This window comes from Aulonocara sp. 'chitande type north' Nkhata Bay, linkage group LG7 (assembly GCF_057382095.1).
Source record: "Aulonocara sp. 'chitande type north' Nkhata Bay isolate Kocher_YH1m ecotype deep benthic linkage group LG7, A_spYH_male_GT1.1, whole genome shotgun sequence".
NCBI classification, from domain to species: domain Eukaryota; kingdom Metazoa; phylum Chordata; class Actinopteri; order Cichliformes; family Cichlidae; genus Aulonocara; species Aulonocara sp. 'chitande type north' Nkhata Bay.
The window spans coordinates 60,671,874-60,699,683 of record NC_141350.1 but is presented as its reverse complement, the minus strand read 5'-3'; the positions used below and the strand labels follow the sequence as shown (position 1 = coordinate 60,699,683).

At 38.4% G+C, this 27,810-nt stretch overlaps 1 long non-coding RNA gene across 1 annotated transcript; it reads right to left on the bottom strand.

Moving 5' to 3' along the window:
- Window positions 1–5,042: 5,042 nt before the first annotated feature.
- Window positions 5,043–7,397, bottom strand: LOC147326473 (uncharacterized). The gene is made up of 3 exons (XR_015130605.1): window positions 6,181–7,397; window positions 5,949–6,012; window positions 5,043–5,550 (listed from the first exon to the last, which is right to left on the bottom strand). It is a non-coding gene; the product is annotated as an uncharacterized LOC147326473 (long non-coding RNA).
- Between the last annotated feature and the right edge of the window lie 20,413 nt (window positions 7,398–27,810).

The window sequence follows — 27,810 nt, the reverse complement described above, 5'->3', positions numbered from 1 at the left end:
TCGGTGAGGACCGGTTTGGCACGGTGTACAAGGGCCACCTATATGGCACAGTACCTGGTGAGCAGACCCAAGTGGTGGCCATAAAAACTTTAAAGGACAAGGTAGATTCTGCTCTTTGTGAGGAATTTCACCATGAAGCTATGGTCCGTTTCCATCTGCAGCACCCAAACATTGTTTGTTTGCTTGGCGTGGTCATTTCATAGTGCAGTGGTTGGGTGTTAATAGGTATTAACAGGTATTGCACACTGATATGCAAAGACCCCAGTGTGTGAATATGTGGTGTACATTCATTGCTGTTGTGCAGTGTACAGTCTGACAGCAGCTGGAGGGAAAGGCCTCCAAAATGTCCACTTGGAACACGGCCTGTCACTGAAGGGTGACCTGTATGGGGTGGGAGCTGTTATCTGACAGGGATAACTACCTCCACTGGGTCAAGAGGACATCTCAGAACAGAGCTAGTTTTCTTGATGAACCTGTTCAGTTTCTTCCTATCCCCAGCAGACCACACCATAAAACATGGACAATACCACCACAGCGTCTGAGGTCTTCAGGAGCTCTCCCTGCTCCCTTCCAAAAGACTTCTCTGTTGCAAATACAACCGTCTTTATCCTTTTGTGTAGATGTACACTCTGTTGTTACTCCAGATCCGTTTATTAATCAGATCACTTATATGAGTCAGCTATCTTAATGCCCATTCTCTGGATGTTCACTGGTGTAGGTGGAGTCCACTACCTGCTCCTTGGTTTTCGGAGTGTTGATCTGGAAGTGGTTCTGCTGGCACCAGTTGACAAAGTCCTCAGTCAGTTCTCTGTATTCCCTGTTGTCCTGTTGTACACATCGAGGAGATGCTCTCATTGCCCACCCATTATTTTAAAATAGAGATAGCCTACATAGTTCATACATATGAGAGACCATTATGAGCCAATTAGGAGAAAGCATTAAATGAGCTGTGGGCCACTGCTGGCACTGTCATCACATTGGAGGGTCACTTTAGTGTTCAAGTAGTATAAAAACGTTTGTCTTTAAACAAGAAAAAACTCACTAATATTTCAGAAAATGTAGTGTTTTGTTTTAATTTTCAAATATTGTATAACAAGGCAAAACTGCAAATGTGAATGCAAATTCTTTTTCCTCAATCTTAATTAACTAAAACCTTTCATTGAATAAAAAAAGAATTGGCACTCAGACATGTGGCAGCACTTTGCTATAATTTTTGTTTTATTTAACAAAATAAAAATGCAGACATAAGTGTACATTTATGTCTACTAGTGAAAATTGTTTTCTTTACAAATAACTCTCACTGAACTAACACAGCCAATCCCTCAACATGGTTTTACTCTCTGCTCATATTGCCTTCATATTAAATCATTTTTTGCTTTTTATAGAAGTTATTTTCACATTGCACTCAACAACAAAATCCCCCGTAACAAAAACTAACTTCAAGAACCAAAATGCACAATATTTCCTCACGTCAACAGTACGGGTGGCAAGTAGGGGTGATGTGGGCCTCACGCAAGTCGGCCCCGGGCCGTGTGTTTCAGACCGCTGATTCACCTACTGTCACTATAGTGAAATTACTGTTTTTGTTTTGAAAGGTTACTAGTGGATGCTGGCAACCATCTTGGAAGAGAACAATACAATCTGTTGTAAGGCCTTCACTGGAAAATTGTGTATTTAGAATATAATACCAACATGTCATTTGAAGATAACATAGTACTTCAGTGACCAAATAGTATTTGGGTAAAAGTCACTGAATAGTGTTGGAATAAAGTGTGAAATTTGTGAAGAATTAAAATATCCAGGAGCTCAAATTACTTCACCAAAACATGTTTCAATCATATTTTATCAACACAAATTGCACAGGTTTATTGAATATGAATAACTTCACCTCAGTTGTTTAAGCTCCTGCCAAAGCAAAACATCTGTGTGCAACCAGTGTCCACTATTGAATTAAGTAAACCCAACATGTTCTTTTTCAGTGCATAATCACATTTAGTGAAATAAACTATTAAACCAGAATTACATATTAGGATTTAGCCAAGTGTTAGGATGTAATGCAGAGTAGTATTTCTAGTAGGCTTTTTTTGATATGCCTGTTTTCATTTTATTTTCTAATTTTTAAAGAAGGCTTTAGAAAGGTCAAAATAAATCTTCTGTAAGGGAGTATCAGCTATTCTAGTAGAATTTATTTTACCAATGCAAGGGTGCATTAATACCTTGTAATACAACATATCTATTTCATAAAGGGCGAACACAAATGTCCAAAGAGACTTCCTGGCAGCTGCCATTTTAAGTATAACCTCTGGTACGGGCACGTTCAGTTTGCAGCAGCTATACAACAGTGGCCTCTAGAGGTGTTTACACACTATGACCAAATCAGACAATGCAGCACAACACGCAGGTCGCCCCAATGAATTGATTAGGCTGGTAGCAGTGACTTGTTAACTTATCATTTGTCAAGCATATCTCCCATGAATGATATGAAATAATTTAGAGACATAACATTGACATCACAAAGTAGAAGCTGCAATCAGTTTTTAGGAAAGTGAGTTTAATAAGAGTAAAATAATGCAGTAATTTTTTTAGATTTTATAATCCCTTTATAAATCATGTTGGCTACTGCCTATTTAGCAGTGCAACAAGAGCATTAGACAAACAAACAAATAAATAAACAGTCAGCAAAAACAAAAAAGTTAGTACCCAGGGATAAAAATGTTGAGTATGAAAGGGAAACCTAATGGACAGATGTGATGCCTGAACAGTGGTGGCTTTAAGTGATGTATCAACTTAAACATGCATCCACAGTCTATGTTACATAAGTACGATGATCGGTGGTGACGGCTGGCGCCACTTTGGAAGCAGAGACTGTTGGTTTGAAAGCCTTTAGTGTCTCCTTGTGGCGGGACTCTTATACTGTACTGTGAGATGTCGAGCAGTGACACCCCCCCCCCGTCACTCTGGCTCCTACCTCAAAGCACACTGTGTGCTGTCGATCTTACGTGCTGCACAATAATATTCAATATTTAGTATTTACTGTTATATTCACATAGATCATCGCGATGATGTTATTTATTATATTGCTCTCTTTTTTTTTGCTCGTTTTCTCTTTTTTCTTTCCTGACAGGTGATCCAGGTGATTGATATATGTATTTTTTTGTCTGTTTGTTTTTCTTTTTTGTCCTTTATCACGTTCCTCTTCCCCGCTGTTTTTCTTTCCCTCTTTCTTTCTCCGTTTTCTTTCCCGCAGTCAAATCTGTCCCATGTTTAGCAAGTGAAAATAAAACAAAATAAACAATAAAAGCAAAGGTGAATCAAATAGATCATTAAGGCAAGGCTGGGATGGTCCATTTGGTAAAGTAAATCTGTTGGGCATCTTTCTTTGTCTTTCCACAATAATTCTGATGGCAAAAGAACCAAACGGGACACGCAAAAAAAAGAAAAGAAGATGTCGAGCAGTGTCAGTAGTATGCTAGAAAGTGATACATTAACATTTCTGGGGTCACCATGAAGAGCTTACTTCCTTTCTTGCTCAGTGTGTAAAATGTGGTACTTAATGGATTGAAAAGAAAAATGATGGCACCCTTGTAGTTCACACAGGTGGTGATGATTCAGGGTTTTAATTTGTAAGGTTTGAATTTTGAGCCATCATAAATTTTAAACCAGGAAAGTATAATATTTAACACATGATAAGTCAAAGCTAATATAGCTGCTCATATACAGCTACTTATAATTTGAAGAGCTGCCTACACCAATGAGTAGACTTCCCAGAATGGAAACAGCACTCTTTGTGTGGTTGGAGAAAACAGTCAAGTTGTTAAGAACTCTGACTGAGAAGAATCCGCCTGTGTACAGCAGCAGGCTGCCTTCCTAGAATTTGGATATCCCCCGTGCGCTCGTCTCTGCATTATGTGCATTACCTCTCTTAGAAAATTAAAACCACAGCAGCTTTTTATAGTTTTCTTCATTCACTATCAGCTTACACCAAAAGTCTACTCTGAAGAAGATTATTCAAAACATGCAACACAGTCACCAATCCCAGCAAATCCACCCCTAAGTCAGACTGTACAATACAGAAAATAAAAGAGCTACAGCTCAGACTCTACAGGCTTCAGTTAGCATGTTAAATGTGAAAGTTCAGTTAGAAAAAGACTGAACAAAAACGGCCCGAGTTTAGCAATTAACCAAAGTGACAAACATTGCTCTAAATAATACTCCCCTAATCCAAGTAGTCACCCAAACCTGGACGTGGATTTAGAGGCCCGAGGGCCATCTCACACATTTATTCAGAATAAAACAAGTTTCAATTAAAAAAAATCAAAATCTTGTGGACGTATGCCTTTTACATGTTGGTAAAATGTTTAGGATGAGATGGAGATGTAACACTCATGCACCCTGAAAATTATGAAGGTCTAAACATGTATCAAAGGGACTCACTGAACATCAGTGGATTTCTATGGGGCAAACGTACTTAAACTAGCCACTGTGACCATTGAGGCAGAGCAGAATGAATGATACTGACGGGAACTATGAGGGTTTGTAGTTAAATTCCTGCTCTTACACACTGTAAAATCGAATTAGTTAGAACTCAAAATAATTGAGGAAACTCGTTGCCTCAAAAAAATTGAGTAAAGCTTAGCTAAAAATGACTAAATTAGGACAACTTATTTATTTTGAGTACTCTGTACAAGCTCATTTGTTCCCAGAACTCAAGAAAATTGGATCAAGTTTACGTAAGTTGACCAAGTTAGGGCAACTTACTCATTTTGAGTACACTGTAAAGCCTTGTTAGTTCCCAGAACTCAAAAAAATTAAGGAAACTCATTGCCTCAAAAAAACTAAGTAAAGCTTACTTAAGATGCCTGTTAGGACAACTTATACAGTGCAAGTCTTCAGTATTAAGAATAACTTGATATTTCTGACTGTACAGTGCTAATTGTTTACTTACTGACAAACATTTCAAGTTCAACTAAATGAAAAAACAATTTGTGGTAACCTGAATATGATTAAAAATAATTAACAACACTTTTTGTCATGATGTTAAAATCAGACCAACTTTTATTTTCAAACACAACAAAGTATAACAGCCAACATACTGGACACTGTTCTGCTGAACAACAAACAATTATATTGCCATCACTGTTATAATCTTACAATGAAACAAGGTCGCAGATGTAATTATTCTGAAAATAAGTTTAGGCCTACCACAACTTTGTTTTGTACTTACATTACTTATATAATCAAAATAAAAATATGTGTTGTTCTGTCACAAGTGCAGTCTCTAATTTAAACAGCACATTTGTTTTGCATTCCAACACATGAGCTGGAATGTTGTAATGTTTTAAGGATGGCTTGTTTCCAGTCCAGGCATTACTGCCTGAATGACTATCATGGATCGAGGTGATCCAAATGTAGGTGCAGAAGAAAGTCTTTAACTTCCCTTAAGTACAGTGGCAGTGGATGTGGGTTGGAGATGCAATGAGCTTGAACCTGCAGGCGACCATCTTCACTGACCACACCATCTGTGACGGAGGACTCATCTCTCCTGGTGTCCTGCAAGCAAACAATCATATTTTTTGGAACATGAACTTAATTGCTTTCTTAAAACATTTTTTTCTGCATTTGGTATAAAACAGACTCCAATTTGGACAATCTCAGGCTCCCTCCCCACTGGAGAGGTGACATTCAATGTCCCAATTGTCAGTCTGGATAGCCCTGACCCCCACCCGACACACAATAATGTCATGAAAGCATCATTTTAAAAAGGGCTATGCAAACATGGCCAATAACTTTCATTCTAATGATGTGCAAAATGATTTGGGCACAAAACAAATTTTGCTGTTAGAAAACTTGCAGACTTCACTATATTCAGTGTAGACCCTCTAAACTAAGTTTGGGGGATGTGATCTTTCAAGAAATGCAGACCAAACTGTTGTTGTTTGTTTACTTACACAGCATGTCTTGTAGAATTAACTGGAGTCACCAGCAACAGCCTAGTGCAGTCATATCTCAAGTCTAATAACAGAAGACAGGAAAAGATCAGTAAAGAAACAACTTCCCCAAACCAAAAAAGAAGTAAAACAATAAGTAAAACAGGCTGATCTAAAGTATGCTTAAAGTTCAGCCTGATTAATATAAATGTCACTGACAGTTGCTAATATATTGGAAAACCAAAATACTTACCACTGAGTTGATGTCTTTCTATCCAACAGCAGGAGTGCTGGTCCCGAGCCTCAAAGACAGTAAGAAGCAAGCAGAGGGAGAAAAAACAGAACATTTTTCAGAAACCGATTTGATCCTTAATGGCTGTGCAATCATTGTAACATAGAGTTTGCTTATGTTGTTAAATAAAGGCTAGATTTGACATTAATAGATGCCACAGATGTTCAAGGTGCCACAAAGCATGAAAAAAAATGGACATCTCAGAAAACGTCGGGGCATTTTTGCAAATATGTGATGTCTTGATAAATCGAGCAGATATTTGAACTTTCGACAGCTACATTCTCGCCTGAAAATATCTTAAAAGTTGATTTTGTGACCCAGAAAAAGCAATAAGCCGCGCTCCTCCGCCATTGGCGAGCTTACAAGTACGCACAGGCTCCGACAACCATGGCCGACATATGCGATCCTCCTTTCCCCTAGATTACCCTTTCTGGGTCACAAAATAACCTTTTAAGATATTTTCAGTGGAGAATGTAGCTGTGTAATGCTCAAATATCTACTTGATTTATCAAAATATCACATATTTGCAAAAGTGCTTCCACGTTTTCGGAGAGCTCTGTTACCCAGCTGACCGGGAGGTCAAGGCTTGATAAGAGTCCGCAAGCACAGCTAACTCTTGGCTTATTGTTTTCACACCCCCGAAGAATTTTGTCTGGGCTCTTATCTCACTTTTTTATTTCAAACAATCAACAGAAAATTTCACAGACATATTTTTATATAAGGTTTTTAAGGCTGTGGTGTTAATTTTTAAGTAACATGAGCCCAGCCGCAGCAGCAACGCTAGGCTAACACTAACTAGCTAGCACGATTATAAACCTGGTGCTAAACTAAGAGAAGCCACAAAATCAGTTTGAATAAGAGTAAACATTTACTCACCAAGTCAGTGTATCAGGTAAAGATCCACAGCAATGACAACAATAATCCCTTGAGCTGACGCTTTTCTAGGTTTGCTCAACATATTCCATAAAAAATGCTGGCACCATGAACATGCGGACTGATCCGTGCTAGGGAGGAGGACGGTAGTGACGTGGCATTTTCAAAACACATCTTTCATCCTTCCACACTGAGAAGAAAAACTTCCATCTTACTTAGTTTTTCTAAGTTAAGACAACTCAAATAAATTGAGTTTATCAGCATTTCTGTAGCGGACAGAACCACCTGCTTTAATCTACCATGATGCTCTGTGTTATGTTGTCATGGCAATATGAAGTCAAATAAATACAAATTCATAAACTGCACATTTGAAGGAGGACAAGAAGACAGGCAACTGGAAGAGCTTTTGAAGCAGGAAAACTTTTCTGGATTACTCTTAATTTAACTGGAAATTTTGCGAATACAAGTCAAGGAGGAAACAAGGAGGCAGGTTGGATTATATTTGAGGACAGGACGCATGAAGGAGAAGCATGAGGAGATTGAAAACAGCAGAGCGATGGTGCAGAGCTAATCGTGAGTCAAGTCGAAGAAGCAAGCATCAAAACTGTGAGTAAACATAACACATAAAGACTTAAAAATTACTGTGCTGATTAAGGAAACATTAAATTTGGTTAGTTTGGGGTCTGCAGCTTCAGGTTTGTGGGTTCAGTTGGTCTCAAAATTGAGGAAAGACAAAAAAATTTCTTTTGAAAGGTTGTTGGAGGATTTTTACTGTAAGAAATATCTGGGTGTGCAACTGCTTTTATTTAAAAAAAAGTTGAATTTTATTTAGTCACATTGGAAAGGGAAAATTGGAGGATCGGGACAATAATGTGGCCAGATTTACTGTTTCCTTAATCAGAACAATAATTTTGATCTGAACTAGAAATTTTGAAATGGGTTATTTTCTTTCTTCTCTACTGATCACTGTGTTAAAGGTTGAGTTACTTGTCAGTCTACATTTATGTTAAAGGTAATTTTAAAAAATGCAGTTTATTCGTAATTTTGTAGAAAAAGGCTCCGCACCTATGAAAAAAAGAAAATGGGTATCCACACCCCCAAAATTCCTGTAGATCAGAGTAGCTAAGCCCTGGTTAACTGCAATTATATAACAGAAGATGAAAAATATTGGAATGATTGAAAGAAACAAAGATTGCTTTAGGGTTTGAAGATTTGACTTTCTTATTGAAAGAGACGAAAACTAATCCATGTGTGACACTGAGAAAAAAACTGAAAGCTTAAAAGATCTGGAGGTCTGACTACTGTTATTCAAATGTGCAAAATTGTTTTAATGACATTAGAAAGAAAAATGGGATGTTTAAAAAGGTAATATATAAAGATGATTTTTATATTACTTGAAAAAATGATGTTGTTTAGCGCTTCTGTACTTAGAAAAATGCTGGGTCACTAGTAAGCTGAGATTTAATGTGATAAACTGAGGAAAGGTAATATAATCTACACACTCGCTATTATTGTTGCAATCCATACACCAGTTAATATTTAATCAATCGTCATTCATAATTGGTGATCTATGCAAGTTTTAAGGAATAATATTTGAATTGAGGTTGAATGATGCTCTGCCTCTGTGGTCAAGTACAGACATAGGCCTTAAGCAACCATGAGCCACTGATAAGTGTGGCAGATTAGGAAACATGCATACAGTTCATTAGTTAGACTCCTATGAGCCACTAATAGGAGAAAATGAGCACGCAATAAAGTGGACTTGTTAGGGAGAGATTGCCATCAGAGTTAAAACACTCCAACTCAATTTTGATGACAGAAACAGCTAAAAAATGAGCGTTTTGTTTACACTGATGACAAAATCCTGATCAGATACAGACAGACACATGCATACAACACACACTACTGCTCAAAAGTTTGTGGTCAGATTCAAACATTCTTGTCTTAATTTTAAAATTATATTTGCTATAACATAAAATTAGGCAAAGTTTATCAGAAATGTTTTCACAGATGTGTGTTTAATGAATCATTTATGTTAAATCACCCATGATGCATTAGGAAATGTCTACACACTTATACATGGGCCCATTTTTAGTAACCATCACTGCTGTGTGGACAGATCACATGGTTATAAACCAGGTGAAAATTGACTTCAAACCTTTGAGCTGTAGTGTAGATTGCAATGATAGTGTATAGTTATCTATTACAGAAGAATATATAGAAGTCTGAGGACAGGGAGACACTGTAAAAAAGTTATGAGCTGTCTTGCTGCAGAGAAAGTGGAGTCTGTCATCCTTGAAAAGCTCCCAAGATAGGCAGCTGGCAGGTTGAATGATGCTCTGCCTCTGTGGTCAAGTACAGACATAGGCCTTAAGCAACCATGAGCCACTGATAAGTGTGACAGATTAGGAAACATGCATACAGTTCATTAGTTAGACTCCTATGAGCCACTAATAGGAGAAAATGAGCACGCAATAAAGTGGACTTGTTAGGGAGAGATTGCCACCAGAGTTAAAACACTCCAACTCAATTTTGATGATAGAACCAGCTAAAAAATGAGCGTCTTGTTGAAACTGATGACAAAATCCTGATCAGATACAGACAGACACATGCATACAACACACACTACTGCTCAAAAGTTTGTGGTCAGATTCAAACATTCTTGTCTTAATTTTAAAATTATATTTGCTATAACATAAAATTAGGCAAAGTTTATCAGAAATGTTTTCACAGATGTGTGTTTAATGAATCATTTATGTTAAATCACCCATGATGCATTAGGAAATGTCTACACACTTATACATGGGCCCATTTTTAGTAACCATCACTGCTGTGTGGACAGATCACATGGTTATAAACCAGCTGAAAACTGACTTCAAACGTTTGAGCTGTAGTGTAGATTGCAATGATAGTGTATAGTTATCTATTACAGAAGAATATATAGAAGTCTGAGGACAGGGAGACACTGTAAAAAAGTTATGAGCTGTCTTGCTGCAGAGAAAGTGGAGTCTGTCATCCTTGAAAAGCTCCCAAGATAGGCAGCTGGCAGGTTGAATGATGCTCTGCCTCTGTGGTCAAGTACAGACATAGGCCTTAAGCAACCATGAGCCACTGATAAGTGTGACAGATTAGGAAACATGCATACAGTTCATTAGTTAGACTCCTATGAACCACTAATAGGAGAAAATGAGCACGCAATAAAGTGGACTTGTTAGGGAGAGATTGCCATCAGTGTTAAAACACTCCAACTCAATTTTGATGACAGAAACAGCTAAAAAATGAGCGTTTTGTTGACACTGATGACAAAATCCTGATCAGATACAGACAGACACATGCATACAACACACACTACTGCTCAAAGGTTTGTGGTCAGATTCAAACTGTCGTCTTTTTAATTAATAATTTACATTTACTTTTAACATAATATTACATGAAAATGATCAGAAATGTTTTCACAGATGTGTGTTTAATGAATCATTTATGTTAAATCACCCATGATGCATTAGGAAATGTCTACACACATATACATGGGCCCATTTTTAGTAACCATCACTGCTGTGTGGACAGATCACATGGTTATAAACCAGGTGAAAACTGACTTCAAACCTTTGAGCTGTAGTGTAGATTGCAATGATAGTGTATAGTTATCTATTACAGAAGAATATATAGAAGTCTGAGGACAGGGAGACACTGTAAAAAAGTTATGAGCTGTCTTGCTGCAGAGAAAGTGGAGTCTGTCATCCTTGAAAAGCTCCCAAGATAGGCAGCTGGCAGGTTGAATGATGCTCTGCCTCTGTGGTCAAGTACAGACATAGGCCTTAAGCAACCATGAGCCACTGATAAGTGTGAGAAATTAGTGCACTTAATGCAGCGGTCCCCAACCCCCGGGCCTCGGAAAGGTGCCGGTCCGTGAGAGTTGAGGCTCAGTTGTGAAATGTATGGTTTTCAGGGTTTTTATCGGTATTCAGAGTTATTTTGTTATCGTTTTTATCGTTAACTCGGTGTCCCTGGGTCTTTTCAAGTGTGTCATAAATAAATCTTCTTTTTTTCCGGTACCGGTACTAGTTTTATTTTGTTGTATTTATCCGCGACACCTTAAAGGCCGGTCCATGAAAATATTGTCGGGCATAAACCGGTCCGTGGCGCAAAAAAGGTTGAGGACCACTGACTTAATGCATGTTTCCTAATTATATACGTATGAGCCACTAATAGGAGAAAATGAGCACGCAATAAAGTGGACTTGTTAGGGAGAGATTGCCATCAGAGTTAAAACACTCCAACTCAATTTTGATGACAGAAACAGCTAAAAAATGAGCGTTTTGTTTACACTGATGACAAAATCCTGATCAGATACAGACAGACACATGCATACAACACACACTACTGCTCAAAAGTTTGTGGTCAGATTCAAACATTCTTGTCTTAATTTTAAAATTATATTTGCTATAACATAAAATTAGGCAAAGTTTATCAGAAATGTTTTCACAGATGTGTGTTTAATGAATCATTTATGTTAAATCACCCATGATGCATTAGGAAATGTCTACACACTTATACATGGGCCCATTTTTAGTAACCATCACTGCTGTGTGGACAGATCACATGGTTATAAACCAGGTGAAAATTGACTTCAAACCTTTGAGCTGTAGTGTAGATTGCAATGATAGTGTATAGTTATCTATTACAGAAGAATATATAGAAGTCTGAGGACAGGGAGACACTGTAAAAAAGTTATGAGCTGTCTTGCTGCAGAGAAAGTGGAGTCTGTCATCCTTGAAAAGCTCCCAAGATAGGCAGCTGGCAGGTTGAATGATGCTCTGCCTCTGTGGTCAAGTACAGACATAGGCCTTAAGCAACCATGAGCCACTGATAAGTGTGACAGATTAGGAAACATGCATACAGTTCATTAGTTAGACTCCTATGAGCCACTAATAGGAGAAAATGAGCACGCAATAAAGTGGACTTGTTAGGGAGAGATTGCCACCAGAGTTAAAACACTCCAACTCAATTTTGATGATAGAACCAGCTAAAAAATGAGCGTCTTGTTGAAACTGATGACAAAATCCTGATCAGATACAGACAGACACATGCATACAACACACACTACTGCTCAAAAGTTTGTGGTCAGATTCAAACATTCTTGTCTTAATTTTAAAATTATATTTGCTATAACATAAAATTAGGCAAAGTTTATCAGAAATGTTTTCACAGATGTGTGTTTAATGAATCATTTATGTTAAATCACCCATGATGCATTAGGAAATGTCTACACACTTATACATGGGCCCATTTTTAGTAACCATCACTGCTGTGTGGACAGATCACATGGTTATAAACCAGCTGAAAACTGACTTCAAACGTTTGAGCTGTAGTGTAGATTGCAATGATAGTGTATAGTTATCTATTACAGAAGAATATATAGAAGTCTGAGGACAGGGAGACACTGTAAAAAAGTTATGAGCTGTCTTGCTGCAGAGAAAGTGGAGTCTGTCATCCTTGAAAAGCTCCCAAGATAGGCAGCTGGCAGGTTGAATGATGCTCTGCCTCTGTGGTCAAGTACAGACATAGGCCTTAAGCAACCATGAGCCACTGATAAGTGTGACAGATTAGGAAACATGCATACAGTTCATTAGTTAGACTCCTATGAACCACTAATAGGAGAAAATGAGCACGCAATAAAGTGGACTTGTTAGGGAGAGATTGCCATCAGTGTTAAAACACTCCAACTCAATTTTGATGACAGAAACAGCTAAAAAATGAGCGTTTTGTTGACACTGATGACAAAATCCTGATCAGATACAGACAGACACATGCATACAACACACACTACTGCTCAAAGGTTTGTGGTCAGATTCAAACTGTCGTCTTTTTAATTAATAATTTACATTTACTTTTAACATAATATTACATGAAAATGATCAGAAATGTTTTCACAGATGTGTGTTTAATGAATCATTTATGTTAAATCACCCATGATGCATTAGGAAATGTCTACACACATATACATGGGCCCATTTTTAGTAACCATCACTGCTGTGTGGACAGATCACATGGTTATAAACCAGGTGAAAACTGACTTCAAACCTTTGAGCTGTAGTGTAGATTGCAATGATAGTGTATAGTTATCTATTACAGAAGAATATATAGAAGTCTGAGGACAGGGAGACACTGTAAAAAAGTTATGAGCTGTCTTGCTGCAGAGAAAGTGGAGTCTGTCATCCTTGAAAAGCTCCCAAGATAGGCAGCTGGCAGGTTGAATGATGCTCTGCCTCTGTGGTCAAGTACAGACATAGGCCTTAAGCAACCATGAGCCACTGATAAGTGTGAGAAATTAGTGCACTTAATGCAGCGGTCCCCAACCCCCGGGCCTCGGAAAGGTGCCGGTCCGTGAGAGTTGAGGCTCAGTTGTGAAATGTATGGTTTTCAGGGTTTTTATCGGTATTCAGAGTTATTTTGTTATCGTTTTTATCGTTAACTCGGTGTCCCTGGGTCTTTTCAAGTGTGTCATAAATAAATCTTCTTTTTTTCCGGTACCGGTACTAGTTTTATTTTGTTGTATTTATCCGCGACACCTTAAAGGCCGGTCCATGAAAATATTGTCGGGCATAAACCGGTCCGTGGCGCAAAAAAGGTTGAGGACCACTGACTTAATGCATGTTTCCTAATTATATACGTATGAGCCACTAATAGGAGAAAATGAGCACGCAATAAAGTGGACTTGTTAGGGAGAGATTGCCACCAGAGTTAAAACACTCCAACTCAATTTTGATGATAGAACCAGCTAAAAAAATGAGCGTTTTGTTGACACTGACGACAAAATCCTGATCAGATACAGACAGACACATGCATACAACACACACTACTGCTCAAAAGTTTGTGGTCAGATTCAAACATTCTTGTCTTAATTTTAAAATTATATTTGCTATAACATAAAATTAGGCAAAGTTTATCAGAAATGTTTTCACAGATGTGTGTTTAATGAATCATTTATGTTAAATCACCCATGATGCATTAGGAAATGTCTACACACTTATACATGGGCCCATTTTTAGTAGCCATCACTGCTGTGTGGACAGATCACATGGTTATAAACCAGGTGAAAATTGACTTCAAACCTTTGAGCTGTAGTGTAGATTGCAATGATAGTGTATAGTTATCTATTACAGAAGAACATATACAAGTCTGAGGACAGGGAGACACTGTAAAAAAGTTATGAGCTGTCTTGCTGCAGAGAAAGTGGAGTCTGTCATCCTTGAAAAGCTCCCAAGATAGGCAGCTGGCAGGTTGAATGATGCTCTGCCTCTGTGGTCAAGTACAGACATAGGCCTTAAGCAACCATGAGCCACTGATAAGTGTGACAGATTAGGAAACATGCATACAGTTCATTAGTTAGACTCCCATGAACCACTAATAGGAGAAAATGAGCACGCAATAAAGTGGACTTGTTAGGGAGAGATTGCCATCAGTGTTAAAACACTCCAACTCAATTTTTGATGATAGAAACAGCTAAAAAATGAGCGTTTTGTTGACACTGATGACAAAATCCTGATCAGATACAGACAGACACATGCATACAACACACACTACTGCTCAAAAGTTTGTGGTCAGATTCAAACTGTCGTCTTTTTAATTAATAATTTACATTTACTTTTAACATAATATTACATGAAAATGATCAGAAATGTTTTCACAGATGTGTGTTTAATGAATCATTTATGTTAAATCACCCATGATGCATTAGGAAATGTCTACACACTTATACATGGGCCCATTTTTAGTAACCATCACTGCTGTGTGGACAGATCACATGGTTATAAACCAGGTGAAAACTGACTTCAAACCTTTGAGCTGTAGTGTAGATTGCAATGATAGTGTATAGTTATCTATTACAGAAGAATATATAGAAGTCTGAGGACAGGGAGACACTGTAAAAAAGTTATGAGCTGTCTTGCTGCAGAGAAAGTGGAGTCTGTCATCCTTGAAAAGCTCCCAAGATAGGCAGCTGGCAGGTTGAATGATGCTCTGCCTCTGTGGTCAAGTACAGACATAGGCCTTAAGCAACCATGAGCCACTGATAAGTGTGAGAAATTAGTGCACTTAATGCAGCGGTCCCCAACCCCCGGGCCTCGGAAAGGTGCCGGTCCGTGAGAGTTGAGGCTCAGTTGTGAAATGTATGGTTTTCAGGGTTTTTATCGGTATTCAGAGTTATTTTGTTATCGTTTTTATCGTTAACTCGGTGTCCCTGGGTCTTTTCAAGTGTGTCATAAATAAATCTTCTTTTTTTCCGGTACCGGTACTAGTTTTATTTTGTTGTATTTATCCGCGACACCTTAAAGGCCGGTCCATGAAAATATTGTCGGGCATAAACCGGTCCGTGGCGCAAAAAAGGTTGAGGACCACTGACTTAATGCATGTTTCCTAATTATATACGTATGAGCCACTAATAGGAGAAAATGAGCACGCAATAAAGTGGACTTGTTAGGGAGAGATTGCCATCAGAGTTAAAACACTCCAACTCAATTTTGATGACAGAAACAGCTAAAAAATGAGCGTTTTGTTTACACTGATGACAAAATCCTGATCAGATACAGACAGACACATGCATACAACACACACTACTGCTCAAAAGTTTGTGGTCAGATTCAAACATTCTTGTCTTAATTTTAAAATTATATTTGCTATAACATAAAATTAGGCAAAGTTTATCAGAAATGTTTTCACAGATGTGTGTTTAATGAATCATTTATGTTAAATCACCCATGATGCATTAGGAAATGTCTACACACTTATACATGGGCCCATTTTTAGTAACCATCACTGCTGTGTGGACAGATCACATGGTTATAAACCAGGTGAAAATTGACTTCAAACCTTTGAGCTGTAGTGTAGATTGCAATGATAGTGTATAGTTATCTATTACAGAAGAATATATAGAAGTCTGAGGACAGGGAGACACTGTAAAAAAGTTATGAGCTGTCTTGCTGCAGAGAAAGTGGAGTCTGTCATCCTTGAAAAGCTCCCAAGATAGGCAGCTGGCAGGTTGAATGATGCTCTGCCTCTGTGGTCAAGTACAGACATAGGCCTTAAGCAACCATGAGCCACTGATAAGTGTGACAGATTAGGAAACATGCATACAGTTCATTAGTTAGACTCCTATGAGCCACTAATAGGAGAAAATGAGCACGCAATAAAGTGGACTTGTTAGGGAGAGATTGCCACCAGAGTTAAAACACTCCAACTCAATTTTGATGATAGAACCAGCTAAAAAATGAGCGTCTTGTTGAAACTGATGACAAAATCCTGATCAGATACAGACAGACACATGCATACAACACACACTACTGCTCAAAAGTTTGTGGTCAGATTCAAACATTCTTGTCTTAATTTTAAAATTATATTTGCTATAACATAAAATTAGGCAAAGTTTATCAGAAATGTTTTCACAGATGTGTGTTTAATGAATCATTTATGTTAAATCACCCATGATGCATTAGGAAATGTCTACACACTTATACATGGGCCCATTTTTAGTAACCATCACTGCTGTGTGGACAGATCACATGGTTATAAACCAGCTGAAAACTGACTTCAAACGTTTGAGCTGTAGTGTAGATTGCAATGATAGTGTATAGTTATCTATTACAGAAGAATATATAGAAGTCTGAGGACAGGGAGACACTGTAAAAAAGTTATGAGCTGTCTTGCTGCAGAGAAAGTGGAGTCTGTCATCCTTGAAAAGCTCCCAAGATAGGCAGCTGGCAGGTTGAATGATGCTCTGCCTCTGTGGTCAAGTACAGACATAGGCCTTAAGCAACCATGAGCCACTGATAAGTGTGACAGATTAGGAAACATGCATACAGTTCATTAGTTAGACTCCTATGAACCACTAATAGGAGAAAATGAGCACGCAATAAAGTGGACTTGTTAGGGAGAGATTGCCATCAGTGTTAAAACACTCCAACTCAATTTTGATGACAGAAACAGCTAAAAAATGAGCGTTTTGTTGACACTGATGACAAAATCCTGATCAGATACAGACAGACACATGCATACAACACACACTACTGCTCAAAGGTTTGTGGTCAGATTCAAACTGTCGTCTTTTTAATTAATAATTTACATTTACTTTTAACATAATATTACATGAAAATGATCAGAAATGTTTTCACAGATGTGTGTTTAATGAATCATTTATGTTAAATCACCCATGATGCATTAGGAAATGTCTACACACATATACATGGGCCCATTTTTAGTAACCATCACTGCTGTGTGGACAGATCACATGGTTATAAACCAGGTGAAAACTGACTTCAAACCTTTGAGCTGTAGTGTAGATTGCAATGATAGTGTATAGTTATCTATTACAGAAGAATATATAGAAGTCTGAGGACAGGGAGACACTGTAAAAAAGTTATGAGCTGTCTTGCTGCAGAGAAAGTGGAGTCTGTCATCCTTGAAAAGCTCCCAAGATAGGCAGCTGGCAGGTTGAATGATGCTCTGCCTCTGTGGTCAAGTACAGACATAGGCCTTAAGCAACCATGAGCCACTGATAAGTGTGAGAAATTAGTGCACTTAATGCAGCGGTCCCCAACCCCCGGGCCTCGGAAAGGTGCCGGTCCGTGAGAGTTGAGGCTCAGTTGTGAAATGTATGGTTTTCAGGGTTTTTATCGGTATTCAGAGTTATTTTGTTATCGTTTTTATCGTTAACTCGGTGTCCCTGGGTCTTTTCAAGTGTGTCATAAATAAATCTTCTTTTTTTCCGGTACCGGTACTAGTTTTATTTTGTTGTATTTATCCGCGACACCTTAAAGGCCGGTCCATGAAAATATTGTCGGGCATAAACCGGTCCGTGGCGCAAAAAAGGTTGAGGACCACTGACTTAATGCATGTTTCCTAATTATATACGTATGAGCCACTAATAGGAGAAAATGAGCACGCAATAAAGTGGACTTGTTAGGGAGAGATTGCCACCAGAGTTAAAACACTCCAACTCAATTTTGATGATAGAACCAGCTAAAAAAATGAGCGTTTTGTTGACACTGACGACAAAATCCTGATCAGATACAGACAGACACATGCATACAACACACACTACTGCTCAAAAGTTTGTGGTCAGATTCAAACATTCTTGTCTTAATTTTAAAATTATATTTGCTATAACATAAAATTAGGCAAAGTTTATCAGAAATGTTTTCACAGATGTGTGTTTAATGAATCATTTATGTTAAATCACCCATGATGCATTAGGAAATGTCTACACACTTATACATGGGCCCATTTTTAGTAGCCATCACTGCTGTGTGGACAGATCACATGGTTATAAACCAGGTGAAAATTGACTTCAAACCTTTGAGCTGTAGTGTAGATTGCAATGATAGTGTATAGTTATCTATTACAGAAGAACATATACAAGTCTGAGGACAGGGAGACACTGTAAAAAAGTTATGAGCTGTCTTGCTGCAGAGAAAGTGGAGTCTGTCATCCTTGAAAAGCTCCCAAGATAGGCAGCTGGCAGGTTGAATGATGCTCTGCCTCTGTGGTCAAGTACAGACATAGGCCTTAAGCAACCATGAGCCACTGATAAGTGTGACAGATTAGGAAACATGCATACAGTTCATTAGTTAGACTCCCATGAACCACTAATAGGAGAAAATGAGCACGCAATAAAGTGGACTTGTTAGGGAGAGATTGCCATCAGTGTTAAAACACTCCAACTCAATTTTTGATGATAGAAACAGCTAAAAAATGAGCGTTTTGTTGACACTGATGACAAAATCCTGATCAGATACAGACAGACACATGCATACAACACACACTACTGCTCAAAAGTTTGTGGTCAGATTCAAACTGTCGTCTTTTTAATTAATAATTTACATTTACTTTTAACATAATATTACATGAAAATGATCAGAAATGTTTTCACAGATGTGTGTTTAATGAATCATTTATGTTAAATCACCCATGATGCATTAGGAAATGTCTACACACTTATACATGGGCCCATTTTTAGTAACCATCACTCCTGTGTGGACAGATCACATGGTTATAAACCAGGTGAAAATTGACTTCAAACCTTTGAGCTGTAGTGTAGATTGCAATGATAGTGTATAGTTATCTATTACAGAAGAATATATAGAAGTCTGAGGACAGGGAGACACTGTAAAAAAGTTATGAGCTGTCTTGCTGCAGAGAAAGTGGAGTCTGTCATCCTTGAAAAGCTCCCAAGATAGGCAGCTGGCAGGTTGAATGATGCTCTGCCTCTGTGGTCAAGTACAGACATAGGCCTTAAGCAACCATGAGCCACTGATAAGTGTGAGAAATTAGTGCACTTAATGCAGCGGTCCCCAACCCCCGGGCCTCGGATCGGTGCCGGTCCGTGAGTCGTTTGGTGCCGGTCCGCGAGAGTTGAGGCTCAGGTGTGAAATGTATGGTTTTCAGGGTTTTTATCGGTATTCAGAGTTATTTTGTTATCGTTTTTATCGTTAACTCGGTGTCCCTGGGTCTTTTCAAGTGTGTCATAAATAAATCTTCTTTTTTTCCGGTACCGGTACTAGTTTTATTTTGTTGTATTTATCCGCGACACCTTAAAGGCCGGTCCGTGAAAATATTGTCGGGCATAAACCGGTCCGTGGCGCAAAAAAGGTTGAGGACCACTGACTTAATGCATGTTTCCTAATTATATACGTATGAGCAACTAATAGGAGAAAATGAGCACGCAATAAAGTGGACTTGTTAGGGAGAGATTGCCACCAGAGTTAAAACACTCCAACTCAATTTTGATGATAGAACCAGCTAAAAAATGAGCGTTTTGTTGACACTGATGACAAAATCCTGATCAGATACAGACAGACACATGCATACAACACACACTACTGCTCAAAAGTTTGTGGTCAGATTCAAACATTCTTGTTTTAATTTTAAAATTATATTTGCTATAACATAAAATTAGGCAAAGTTTATCAGAAATGTTTTCACAGATGTGTGTTTAATGAATCATTTATGTTAAATCACCCATGATGCATTAGGAAATGTCTACACACTTATACATGGGCTCATTTTTAGAAACAATCACTGCTGTGTGGACCGATCACATGGTTATAAACCAGGTGAAATTTGACTTCAAACTTTTGAGCTGTAGTGTAGATTGCAATGATAGTGTATAGTTATCTATTACAGAAGAACATATACAAGTCTGAGGACAGGGAGACACTGTAAAAAAGTTATGAGCTGTCTTGCTGCAGAGAAAGTGGAGTCTGTCATCCTTGAAAAGCTCCCAAGATGGCAGCTGGCAGGTTGAATGATGCTCTGCCTCTGTGGTCAAGTACAGACATAGGCCTTAAGCAACCATGAGCCACTGATAAGTGTGACAGATTAGGAAACATGCATACAGTTCATTAGTTAGACTCCTATGAACCACTAATAGGAGAAAATGAGCACGCAATAAAGTGGACTTGTTAGGGAGAGATTGCCATCAGTGTTAAAACACTCCAACTCAATTTTTGATGACAGAAACAGCTAAAAAATGAGCGTTTTGTTGACACTGATGACAAAATCCTGATCAGATACAGACAGACACATGCATACAACACACACTACTGCTCAAAGGTTTGTGGTCAGATTCAAACTGTCGTCTTTTTAATTAATAATTTACATTTACTTTTAACATAATATTACATGAAAATGATCAGAAATGTTTTCACAGATGTGTGTTTAATGAATCATTTATGTTAAATCACCCATGATGCATTAGGAAATGTCTACACACATATACATGGGCCCATTTTTAGTAACCATCACTGCTGTGTGGACAGATCACATGGTTATAAACCAGGTGAAAACTGACTTCAAACCTTTGAGCTGTAGTGTAGATTGCAATGATAGTGTATAGTTATCTATTACAGAAGAATATATAGAAGTCTGAGGACAGGGAGACACTGTAAAAAAGTTATGAGCTGTCTTGCTGCAGAGAAAGTGGAGTCTGTCATCCTTGAAAAGCTCCCAAGATAGGCAGCTGGCAGGTTGAATGATGCTCTGCCTCTGTGGTCAAGTACAGACATAGGCCTTAAGCAACCATGAGCCACTGATAAGTGTGAGAAATTAGTGCACTTAATGCAGCGGTCCCCAACCCCCGGGCCTCGGAAAGGTGCCGGTCCGTGAGAGTTGAGGCTCAGTTGTGAAATGTATGGTTTTCAGGGTTTTTATCGGTATTCAGAGTTATTTTGTTATCGTTTTTATCGTTAACTCGGTGTCCCTGGGTCTTTTCAAGTGTGTCATAAATAAATCTTCTTTTTTTCCGGTACCGGTACTAGTTTTATTTTGTTGTATTTATCCGCGACACCTTAAAGGCCGGTCCATGAAAATATTGTCGGGCATAAACCGGTCCGTGGCGCAAAAAAGGTTGAGGACCACTGACTTAATGCATGTTTCCTAATTATATACGTATGAGCCACTAATAGGAGAAAATGAGCACGCAATAAAGTGGACTTGTTAGGGAGAGATTGCCACCAGAGTTAAAACACTCCAACTCAATTTTGATGATAGAACCAGCTAAAAAAATGAGCGTTTTGTTGACACTGACGACAAAATCCTGATCAGATACAGACAGACACATGCATACAACACACACTACTGCTCAAAAGTTTGTGGTCAGATTCAAACATTCTTGTCTTAATTTTAAAATTATATTTGCTATAACATAAAATTAGGCAAAGTTTATCAGAAATGTTTTCACAGATGTGTGTTTAATGAATCATTTATGTTAAATCACCCATGATGCATTAGGAAATGTCTACACACTTATACATGGGCCCATTTTTAGTAGCCATCACTGCTGTGTGGACAGATCACATGGTTATAAACCAGGTGAAAATTGACTTCAAACCTTTGAGCTGTAGTGTAGATTGCAATGATAGTGTATAGTTATCTATTACAGAAGAACATATACAAGTCTGAGGACAGGGAGACACTGTAAAAAAGTTATGAGCTGTCTTGCTGCAGAGAAAGTGGAGTCTGTCATCCTTGAAAAGCTCCCAAGATAGGCAGCTGGCAGGTTGAATGATGCTCTGCCTCTGTGGTCAAGTACAGACATAGGCCTTAAGCAACCATGAGCCACTGATAAGTGTGACAGATTAGGAAACATGCATACAGTTCATTAGTTAGACTCCCATGAACCACTAATAGGAGAAAATGAGCACGCAATAAAGTGGACTTGTTAGGGAGAGATTGCCATCAGTGTTAAAACACTCCAACTCAATTTTTGATGATAGAAACAGCTAAAAAATGAGCGTTTTGTTGACACTGATGACAAAATCCTGATCAGATACAGACAGACACATGCATACAACACACACTACTGCTCAAAAGTTTGTGGTCAGATTCAAACTGTCGTCTTTTTAATTAATAATTTACATTTACTTTTAACATAATATTACATGAAAATGATCAGAAATGTTTTCACAGATGTGTGTTTAATGAATCATTTATGTTAAATCACCCATGATGCATTAGGAAATGTCTACACACTTATACATGGGCCCATTTTTAGTAACCATCACTCCTGTGTGGACAGATCACATGGTTATAAACCAGGTGAAAATTGACTTCAAACCTTTGAGCTGTAGTGTAGATTGCAATGATAGTGTATAGTTATCTATTACAGAAGAATATATAGAAGTCTGAGGACAGGGAGACACTGTAAAAAAGTTATGAGCTGTCTTGCTGCAGAGAAAGTGGAGTCTGTCATCCTTGAAAAGCTCCCAAGATAGGCAGCTGGCAGGTTGAATGATGCTCTGCCTCTGTGGTCAAGTACAGACATAGGCCTTAAGCAACCATGAGCCACTGATAAGTGTGAGAAATTAGTGCACTTAATGCAGCGGTCCCCAACCCCCGGGCCTCGGATCGGTGCCGGTCCGTGAGTCGTTTGGTGCCGGTCCGCGAGAGTTGAGGCTCAGGTGTGAAATGTATGGTTTTCAGGGTTTTTATCGGTATTCAGAGTTATTTTGTTATCGTTTTTATCGTTAACTCGGTGTCCCTGGGTCTTTTCAAGTGTGTCATAAATAAATCTTCTTTTTTTCCGGTACCGGTACTAGTTTTATTTTGTTGTATTTATCCGCGACACCTTAAAGGCCGGTCCGTGAAAATATTGTCGGGCATAAACCGGTCCGTGGCGCAAAAAAGGTTGAGGACCACTGACTTAATGCATGTTTCCTAATTATATACGTATGAGCAACTAATAGGAGAAAATGAGCACGCAATAAAGTGGACTTGTTAGGGAGAGATTGCCACCAGAGTTAAAACACTCCAACTCAATTTTGATGATAGAAACAGCTAAAAAATGAGCGTTTTGTTGACACTGATGACAAAATCCTGATCAGATACAGACAGACACATGCATACAACACACACTACTGCTCAAAAGTTTGTGGTCAGATTCAAACATTCTTGTTTTAATTTTAAAATTATATTTGCTATAACATAAAATTAGGCAAAGTTTATCAGAAATGTTTTCACAGATGTGTGTTTAATGAATCATTTATGTTAAATCACCCATGATGCATTAGGAAATGTCTACACACTTATACATGGGCTCATTTTTAGAAACAATCACTGCTGTGTGGACCGATCACATGGTTATAAACCAGGTGAAATTTGACTTCAAACTTTTGAGCTGTAGTGTAGATTGCAATGATAGTGTATAGTTATCTATTACAGAAGAACATATACAAGTCTGAGGACAGGGAGACACTGTAAAAAAGTTATGAGCTGTCTTGCTGCAGAGAAAGTGGAGTCTGTCATCCTTGAAAAGCTCCCAAGATGGCAGCTGGCAGGTTGAATGATGCTCTGCCTCTGTGGTCAAGTACAGACATAGGCCTTAAGCAACCATGAGCCACTGATAAGTGTGACAGATTAGGAAACATGCATACAGTTCATTAGTTAGACTCCTATGAACCACTAATAGGAGAAAATGAGCACGCAATAAAGTGGACTTGTTAGGGAGAGATTGCCATCAGTGTTAAAACACTCCAACTCAATTTTTGATGACAGAAACAGCTAAAAAATGAGCGTTTTGTTGACACTGATGACAAAATCCTGATCAGATACAGACAGACACATGCATACAACACACACTACTGCTCAAAGGTTTGTGGTCAGATTCAAACTGTCGTCTTTTTAATTAATAATTTACATTTACTTTTAACATAATATTACATGAAAATGATCAGAAATGTTTTCACAGATGTGTGTTTAATGAATCATTTATGTTAAATCACCCATGATGCATTAGGAAATGTCTACACACATATACATGGGCCCATTTTTAGTAACCATCACTGCTGTGTGGACAGATCACATGGTTATAAACCAGGTGAAAACTGACTTCAAACTTTTGAGCTGTAGTGTAGATTGCAATGATAGTGTATAGTTATCTATTACAGAAGAACATATAGAAGTCTGAGGACAGGGAGACACTGTAAAAAAGTTATGAGCTGTCTTGCTGCAGAGAAAGTGGAGTCTGTCATCCTTGAAAAGCTCCCAAGATAGGCAGCTGGCAGGTTGAATGATGCTCTGCCTCTGTGGTCAAGTACAGACATAGGCCTTAAGCAACCATGAGCCACTGATAAGTGTGAGAAATTAGTGCACTTAATGCAGCGGTCCCCAACACCCGGGCCTCGGAAAGGTGCCGGTCCGCGAGAGTTGAGGCTCAGGTGTGAAATGTATGGTTTTCAGGGTTTTTATCGGTATTCAGAGTTATTTTGTTATCGTTTTTATCGTTAACTCGGTGTCCCTGGGTCTTTTCAAGTGTGTCATAAATAAATCTTCTTTTTTTCCGGTACCGGTACTAGTTTTATTTTGTTGTATTTATCCGCGACACCTTAAAGGCCGGTCCGTGAAAATATTGTCGGGCATAAACCGGTCCGTGGCGCAAAAAAGGTTGAGGACCACTGACTTAATGCATGTTTCCTAATTATATACGTATGAGCAACTAATAGGAGAAAATGAGCACGCAATAAAGTGGACTTGTTAGGGAGAGATTGCCACCAGAGTTAAAACACTCCAACTCAATTTTGATGATAGAACCAGCTAAAAAATGAGCGTTTTGTTGACACTGATGACAAAATCCTGATCAGATACAGACAGACACATGCATACAACACACACTACTGCTCAAAAGTTTGTGGTCAGATTCAAACATTCTTGTTTTAATTTTAAAATTATATTTGCTATAACATAAAATTAGGCAAAGTTTATCAGAAATGTTTTCACAGATGTGTGTTTAATGAATCATTTATGTTAAATCACCCATGATGCATTAGGAAATGTCTACACACTTATATATGGGCTCATTTTTAGAAACAATCACTGCTGTGTGGACCGATCACATGGTTATAAACCAGGTGAAATTTGACTTCAAACTTTTGAGCTGTAGTGTAGATTGCAATGATAGTGTATAGTTATCTATTACAGAAGAACATATAGAAGTCTGAGGACAGGGAGACACTGTAAAAAAGCTATGAGCTGTCTTGCTGCAGAGAAAGTGGAGTCTGTCATCCTTGAAAAGCTCCCAAGATAGGCAGCTGGCAGGTTGAATGATGCTCTGCCTCTGTGGTCAAGTACAGACATAGGCCTTAAGCAACCATGAGCCACTGATAAGTGTGAGAAATTAGTGCACTTAATGCAGCGGTCCCCAACCCCCGGGCCTCGGATCGGTGCCGGTCCGTGAGTCGTTTGGTGCCGGGCCGCGAGAGTTGAGGCTCAGGTGTGAAATGTATGGTTTTCAGGGTTTTTATCGGTATTCAGAGTTATTTTGTTATCGTTTTTATCGTTAACTCGGTGTCCCTAGGTCTTTTCAAATGTGTTATGAATAAATCTTCTTTTTTTCGGTACCGGTACTAGTTTTATTTTGTTGTATTTATCCGCGACACCTTAAAGGCCGGTCCTTTAAAATATTGTCGGGCATAAACCGGTCCGTGGCGCAAAAAAGGTTGAGGACTACTGACTTGATGCATGTTTCCTAATTATATACGTATGAGCCACTAATAGGAGAAAATGAGCACGCAATAAAGTGGACTTGTTAGGGAGAGATTGCCATCAGAGTTAAAACACTCCAACTCAATTTTGATGATAGAAACAGCTAAAAAAATGAGCGTTTTGTTGACACTGATGACAAAATCCTGATCAGATACAGACAGACACATGCATACAACACACACTACTGCTCAAAAGTTTGTGGTCAGATTCAAACATTCTTGTTTTAATTTTAAAATTATATTTGCTATAACATAAAATTAGGCAAAGTTTATCAGAAATGTTTTCACAGATGTGTGTTTAATGAATCATTTATGTTAAATCACCCATGATGCATTAGGAAATGTCTACACACTTATACATGGGCTCATTTTTAGAAACAATCACTGCTGTGTGGACAGATCACATGGTTATAAACCAGGTGAAAATTGACTTCAAACTTTTGAGCTGTAGTATAGCTTGATTGCAATGATAGTGTATAGTTATCTATTACAGAAGAACATATAGAAGTCTGAGGACAGGGAGACACTGTAAAAAAGCTATGAGCTGTCTTGCTGCAGAGAAAGTGGAGTCTGTCATCCTTGAAAAGCTCCCAAGATAGGCAGCTGGCAGGTTGAATGATGCTCTGCCTCTGTGGTCAAGTACAGACATAGGCCTTAAGCAACCATGAGCCACTGATAAGTGTGACAGATTAGGAAACATGCATACAGTTCATTAGTTAGACTCCTATGAACCACTAATAGGAGAAAATGAGCACGCAATAAAGTGGACTTGTTAGGGAGAGATTGCCATCAGAGTTAAAACACTCCAACTCAATTTTTGATGACAGAAACAGCTAAAAAATGAGCGTTTTGTTGACACTGATGACAAAATCCTGATCAGATACAGACAGACACATGCATACAACACACACTACTGCTCAAAGGTTTGTGGTCAGATTCAAACTGTCGTCTTTTTAATTAATAATTTACATTTACTTTTAACATAATATTACATGAAAATGATCAGAAATGTTTTCACAGATGTGTGTTTAATGAATCATTTATGTTAAATCACCCATGATGCATTAGGAAATGTCTACACACTTATACATGGGCCCATTTTTAGTAACCATCACTGCTGTGTGGACAGATCACATGGTTATAAACCAGGTGAAAATTGACTTCAAACCTTTGAGCTGTAGTGTAGATTGCAATGATAGTGTATAGTTATCTATTACAGAAGAATATATAGAAGTCTGAGGACAGGGAGACACTGTAAAAAAGTTATGAGCTGTCTTGCTGCAGAGAAAGTGGAGTCTGTCATCCTTGAAAAGCTCCCAAGATAGGCAGCTGGCAGGTTGAATGATGCTCTGCCTCTGTGGTCAAGTACAGACATAGGCCTTAAGCAACCATGAGCCACTGATAAGTGTGAGAAATTAGTGCACTTAATGCAGCGGTCCCCAACCCCCGGGCCTCGGAAAGGTGCCGGTCCGTGAGTCGTTTGGTACCGGGCCGCGAGAGTTGAGGCTCAGGTGTGAAATGTATGGTTTTCAGGGTTTTTATCGGTATTCAGCGTTATTTTGTTATCGTTTTTATCGTTAACTCGGTGTCCCTGGGTCTTTTCAAGTGTGTCATAAATAAATCTTCTTTTTTTCCGGTACCGGTACTAGTTTTATTTTGTTGTATTTATCCGCGACACCTTAAAGGC